Genomic DNA, 7,003 nt, shown 5'->3' on the forward strand with positions numbered 1-7,003 from the left:
AACTTTAAAAATTTCTAAGTTAGGTCCTATTCCCCCTGTTTTACCAACTTCATCCCATGGCACAAACTCCTAATGGTTTTAAAAAGGCAGAATCCAGATCAAGCAGAAGAAAAGTTCAAAACCTAAAAAGAAAAAGGGGTTGGAAAGGAGGCAAACAGTAGGATGCCCACTGGCAGCTTTTTAAACAAGATCTTTTCTTAGAAATTGATCTGTTTATTTCAGAAGCAGCTAGCTTGACAGTGTATCAGCATTGAAAATGACCGAGATATCTCTCACACAAACCTAATGAATCAACCCAATAGCTAATACCTAAGGGGCAGAAGCTTGACAAGAAGCCTTGTAGGCTTTCTAAGTCATTTCCAGACTGAACTGGTAGTGAATCCTAAGGAATATTACTTTGCTGTAAATTTTCTATTCGTGCCCTTCCAGGAGTTAAAATCAAATGTGCCCTGAAAAAGAAAAATTGACACATTATGAATTCTGAAGTTTTTTGAGCAATTGGACTCCAACAGTGGGTTCTTGGAGCCCAGGGATCCGGAAATCCTACCACGTTTGGGGATGTATGGTCTGGTGGGGGTGCAGGTATGCACCTGAACAAATGTGGGACACCTAGGGAGATAGCACGACTATGCAGCTGTTAGATAAGTGAAAGAAATCCGAGGTGAAAAATGTAAAATAGCCAGACTGAAAGAGTGCTAGAGTTGAAAACATCTACATTTTCCTAGATCTGAAGGAAGAACATAGGAACCAAAAAACAGAGGGGCAGAATAAAACACTTCATTTGCAGGGGATATGGAGGCAAAATAGAAATAGAGCTTATTAGGGACTGAACTTTGCTGTCTTTTCATTGAATAAGTGGCATATTATTTTCTGAGTAATTCTGTTCAAATCTGCAAGAAAATTTGCAAGGTAGGGCATTTGCAGCATGACTATAAGCAGCACAGAGTTTTCTATGAATAAAATAAAAGCTGTTCGTCTTTTGCTTGTAATACTGTAGTATGGAACAAATTGAAGTGATCCTGTCATTGAACCATGTATTAAGATCTATATCCCATTGCTAACAAAATGTCTGGTAAACATGCTACTGAATTTCCAAAAGAAAGTTGTACCCTATCATGTGCTCTGCAGCCCATAATCACTTCTCAAATAATTATAGCATGTTGAGATATTTTTCTAACTGCTACTAGCCAGGGTTAGTGAAAGGTGTTTACACCTAGGAATTCATACCAAGAGCATTTCCTGTTTGTCAAAATGTGTGTTAATTTGAAATGCACTAATTCTTACTTGGTGGTGACCTGATATTAGATGTGGATTAAAAGGATCTGAAACATTGCATTAACATTAGCTAAGTGTGCAAAGTCATACCAACAAATAATCAGTCATATCCTAATGACTTGCAAAAAACAAATTCGTCAGACATATTTAGACACACACATATACACAAGGCATGGGAAGCACCTGTATAAGTGTGAGATTTGCCTTAAGTATTTTGCAAAACATTGCATCACTGAGTGCAATATTCCTCATTGAAACACTCCCCATTGATTTCAGGAGCTTTTTTGAAAGTCTTTGGAATGAACTGACCCTTTTTTTTCCAAAGGAGGTAGCATACCAGAGCAGCGAGACTTTTAGTATCAGTCTAGTTTCTCTTATCTTTCCTGCATTTACCTTGCTGCTTCTCACTCAAGGAAAGCCTTGCAAATTAAGTTTCTCAGGGCAATATCTGAAGTACAGTTCCTGCCTAGCTTTTTTTAAACTGTCCTATACACCCCAAAACCCTCCAAAAATAAGGATTTTTCATGTGACATTTTCATTTATATTGGTGGAGACATGGAAAACAAAAAAAGGAATTATTAGTAAGTGAGCCCATTCACTAGGTGTAGTGTACACTGATAATTGCCTAGGAACAAGCACATTTGCTGAGGCTGGTGAAGTGGCACTCTCCATCCTTAGGTCTCAAAGCATTTTATCAGTAATATGCTAAAGCTGAAAAGCAGTGATCTTTGCATAGGTACCTCCCAGGCCAAAGAAAAAGGTAGAAAAAACAAAAGACCCAACCCATGTGTTTATCTACTGTTATACAACCTTGCTGAAAGGCAGTTTGAAGTTATGAGAAGGGGAAAAAACAGGAGAAAAACACTGGTCCTTTGAAAAGAGGAGGACTGCAAGAACCCAGGATTTAATTCTGTAGTATTTCAGGGTGTTTTCACGTAGCAAATGACTGTTAACATTTCTAGTCTGTAGTTCTGACATTAGCTAACATTGCCTGGTTTTGCCCCTGCCTCTCTGTTTGGCACATGTGCTCCTGCAAACTCTTTAACCTAACACACGATAGGACAAATTTACCAAAAATGAAGCGAAGAATCACAGAATCATAGAATGGTTTGGGCTGCAAGCGACCTTAAAGATCATCTAGTTCCAACCCCCCTGCCATGGGCAGAGACACCTTTCACTAGACCAGGTTGCTCAAAGCTGCGCCCAGCCTGGCCTTGAACAATTCCAGGGATGGAGCATCCACAACTTCTCTGGGCAACCTGTTCCAGTGCCTCACCACCCTCATAGAAAAGAACTTCTTCCTTACGTCTAATCTAAATCTACCCTCTTTCAGTTTAAAGCCATTGCCCCTTCTCCTATCACTATGCTCCCTTGTGAAAAGTCCCTCTCCAGCTTTCTTGTAGGCCCTCTTCAGGTACTGGAAGGCTGAACAACCCCAGCTCTCTCAGCCTGTCCTCACAGGAGAGGCTCCAACACGCTGATCATCTTCGTGGCCCTCCTCTGGACTCACTCCAACAGGTCCATCTCCTTCTTACGTTGAGAGCCCCAGAGCTGAGTGCAGTACTCCCAGCGAGGCCTCACCAGAGCAGAGTAGAGGGGGAGAATCACCTCCCTTGACCTGCTGGTCATGCTTCTTTTGATGCAGCCCAGGATATGGTTGGTTTTCTGGGCTGCAAGCACATATTGCTGGCTCATGTTGAGTTTCTCATTAACCAACACCCCCAGGTCCTTCTCCTCAGAGCTGCTCTGTATCCATTTTCCGTCCAGCCTGTATGTGTGCTTGGGATTACCCTGATCCAGGTGCAGGACCTTGCACTTGGCCTTGTGGAGCTTCATGAGGTTTGCACAGGTCCACCTCTCCAGCCTGTCAAGGTCCCTCTGGATGGCATCCCTTCCCTCCAGCGTGTCAACCACACAGCTTGGTGTCATCAGCAAACTTGCTGAGGGTGCACTCAGTCCCACTGTCCATGTCGCTGACAAAGATGTTAAACAGTGCCGGTACCAATACCAGCCCCTGAAGGAACACCACTGGTCACTGATCTCCAGTTGGACATCAGGCCATCGACTGCAACTTTTTGAGTGCAACCATCCAGCCAATTCCTTATCCACTGAGTAGTCCGTCCATTGAATCCATATCTCTCCAATTTAGAGACAAGGATGTCGTGCGGGGCAGTGTCAAATGCTTTGTACAAGTCCAGGTAGATGACATCTGTTGCTCTTCCCTTATCCACCAACGCCATAACCACATCATAGAAAGCTACCAAATCTGCAGGCTAAACTATTTGCAGAGGGCTGCAAAATCTTAGGCTGAAGATGAGCAGCAGAAATAAATATTAAAAGAACTTGGTAACCTATCATCTACTGAAATACAACTGGGAAGTATTTTTCTATCAGGTCAGAACAGAAACACAGAAAGTAAAAAGTTTTTTCCTCATTATGTTGGCTGAAGCATGTGGCATTTTACTTCACTTATTTGTGCTTGTGCCTAACTAACCAGGATGAAAGACTATAAACAGATTAAAGAGGATTTTGACTGGCAAACTCCAGGAGATTATTTTTCAGCTTTTTTTAAGTGTGTTTCAAGTACTTCACTATCAGTACACAATTCTTCCTGTTAAAGCTTCTGTAGAGGGAAGAGGTCATCGATGCAGTCACTAGAGGATTTTGGTCCTGATACAAAGCCCATTGAACCAGATGTAACACTACATTACGTTTCAGTTTAGGTGATGCCAGTATAAATATATATATATATATTTGCCTTAAATAGTGAATAATGAATAAATTGGTGCACACTGTAACAGATTCTGTTTTGCAGCCACCAAAAATCATTTTATTTACAGCACAGCAAACTGGTACTTAGAGCGATGTCAATAAATGGTATGGTAACTATCACATAGGCAGCAGGTTTTTTACCAGGTTGGGTAATATTAAGGATATTTGCTTAACAAGTGCTATTGAGGTATGCAGGGAGTACGTATTTTGCTCAGGTGCACAGAGTGAATCACATCAAATCTGAGTATAAATCATAGATCTTCTGCATCATAAATTATCAAATAATTGGGCCAAATAGAAAGGCAATGTTCAGTATTTTGCAGCAGTGAACTGTGTTAGAACTATTAAGACAAAGAAGATATTGATTTCACTTTAAAGGAAAATAAAAGCATAAAAATACCAGGAAGTTTGGATTTTTAATGTTTACTATCCATGCAGTTGAATAATAATTCTGATTTTAAGATGCATAGAATACATGGGAAAACTTAGAAGTCTTTCAAAGATATATAAGACAATAAAGAAAGTTTGAACAATTAAGTACCAGATACTGTGATATAGGATCTAGCAGAATGTTTGGTGCAGCCATTATATCAGACAGAAGATTCTGGACATTATTTCCCTCCTCAACTCTGTCAGTACCTCTCCACCTCCAACATTTATAACTGAAATTTACCTTTTCATGAGCCACTTTTGAGATGCTTGGAAGAGAATCACTGAGTTCAATGTATTAATGATCAAGTAAACAAAACTCTATAATAGGTGCTTTCTGAGAACAAATGAAAAAATGAAGCAACCTATTGAACACTTCCAAATGCAAACAGCGTTTCCCTCTTCATCACCAAGGTCTTCTCAGTTTGGCTGGATGGTATGTAACCCTTTCTCACTGCATTAAAGGTACTTGTAAGTATCCATTTCTTTCTGTCTTGGCCTGGTGCCAATTGCTCAAAGTTGTTGAAGAGCTGAAAGTAAGACAAAGCCTTCCTAGTTTTGTATGGAAAAGAGCCCACAGATCATTTGTTAAAAGATTTGTTCTTGTCATCTATCAGCTTGTCTTGTGTATCTCTAACTAAAAGCCTGTATGAGCTTTACGTGATATACTTTATCCACTTATGCTATCTGAAGAAGTTGTTTGATATATTTCAAAGGTTACTCAATTATTATTATATGTTTTACTTTACAAGGAATTCATTTCTTTCCCTAGTTACATAAAGAAAGAACTAGGACAATGTAGCTTCTTTTGTAAAATGAAAATATGCAGGGAATCCAGAGGTGTGCTAATAATGCTTGACATTAGGAATGTTTTCCATTACAGGAAATAGAAAAGAAAAAGCACTTGTATGCCAGGTAGGCAGAGATTTTAAATGTGATAACACTTCTGTTGCACTGTGCAGTTCTAGCATGCAGTTACAAGTACCCAAATACAGAAGAAGAACATTCTCCAGGTCTAGCTGGGGGTAAAGCATCCATTAAAAACTTTAAAATCACCTATCATGAACATAAATTGCCTTACTCTTCATGTACTATAGAAACATACATATTCCATTAAACTAAAATGGATGAAGTCAGGTAAATTTTCAGTACAGGGATTATGGAGGCAAGATGCTGAAGGGTTTGACACTATAACAGCAAATAAAACAATTTACATAGCTGTCCATGTTAGAAAGATCCTTGTGTTATATTCTCTTTTTGAAATACACAAGTCTGAATCTTCAGCTTTGAAGAACACTAGAAAAGGCCAAGTATGAGAGAGGAGAAACTGGTTGTAAATTTCTAAAGAAAAATAGTGCCTAAATACAAATATTTCTGTTTTATCTTGTGCGAAAGTTAGCTTTTATATTTCAATTTTTTTTGTTTATTTCAATCACAACAAAGTTCTCTCAGATCATGAATGTTGCATAATTACTGTGAACCACAGATATGAGAAAATGTAGTTTAAACATTAACAACATCTCAGTCATTCTCCAAAGCTCTTCCCTTTTTTGAAACACTTGAGTAAAAACTGCTGGTCTTAGGCAATTGTATCATATTAAATCATACTGAGAAACTATGTAGTTAAAAACCCCACTACAGGCCTATTTTTTCTGACACTTTTTTTGACCCAGAATAGCGATTTACAGTAATACATTAAATATTGTCACATTTTTGTAAGTTCCATAGTTCATTCTTTCCATATACCATATTTTATCTGGACTTCATCACCATTAAATACTAGCTACCATAATGAAAGATTAAGATATTTAGCTGCTTTTTGACAGCATACCAGAGAGATAAAATATGAGGTTTTCAGATCCTATTAACCCATTCAACTGAGGCTACACTGTTGGTCTGACTTGTTGGCAGTCAGGGACAGTGACCTGTTCGGCATCCTTTCAAGAAAAGAGAGAGGAATTTAGAGAGGAATCCTTAAATAATGTATCACTTAAAACATTCTTCACACATTCCAGACAAAACTTCTTATTAATAAACCGTCAGCGCTGTTCATTTAATCAAGGGATAGTCGTTACCATGATGTTGCTCTACCTTCCTGTTATCTACCTCTTCTTCTTCAATGGCATGTTCATTTCTTTCCCTACCCTCCAATTCCCTTTGTTTCTTCACTTTCAACTTCTTGTCTTTCAGACTGGTAGGAGCTAATAAGCACATAGACAAATTTATTCAAGTCACAGAATTTCTTTCAATTGCCACTTAGTAATTACACCTATAAACTGTGCCTTATTATGCTCTGTGTTTTGGAAGGGACCCAGCACTAACAGACCGTGGATGTATCTCTTCCCTTCATATTTTGACCACCAGCCTTTTTTTTATTCTATTTATGAGCTTTAGTAGACCCAGTATGATCTCTATTTTATCCCATTTATACTGATAAACATATTTTTCTACCAAAATTAACTTACCTCTGTTTGCTGTTAAGTTCAACAAGGATTGGGTCTTGGCAGGGTGTTTCACTAGCCTTCAA

Source organism: Nipponia nippon, unplaced genomic scaffold (genome assembly GCF_047370975.1).
Source record: "Nipponia nippon isolate SJK-2023a ecotype South Korea unplaced genomic scaffold, ASM4737097v1 scaffold_8, whole genome shotgun sequence".
NCBI lineage: Eukaryota > Metazoa > Chordata > Aves > Pelecaniformes > Threskiornithidae > Nipponia > Nipponia nippon.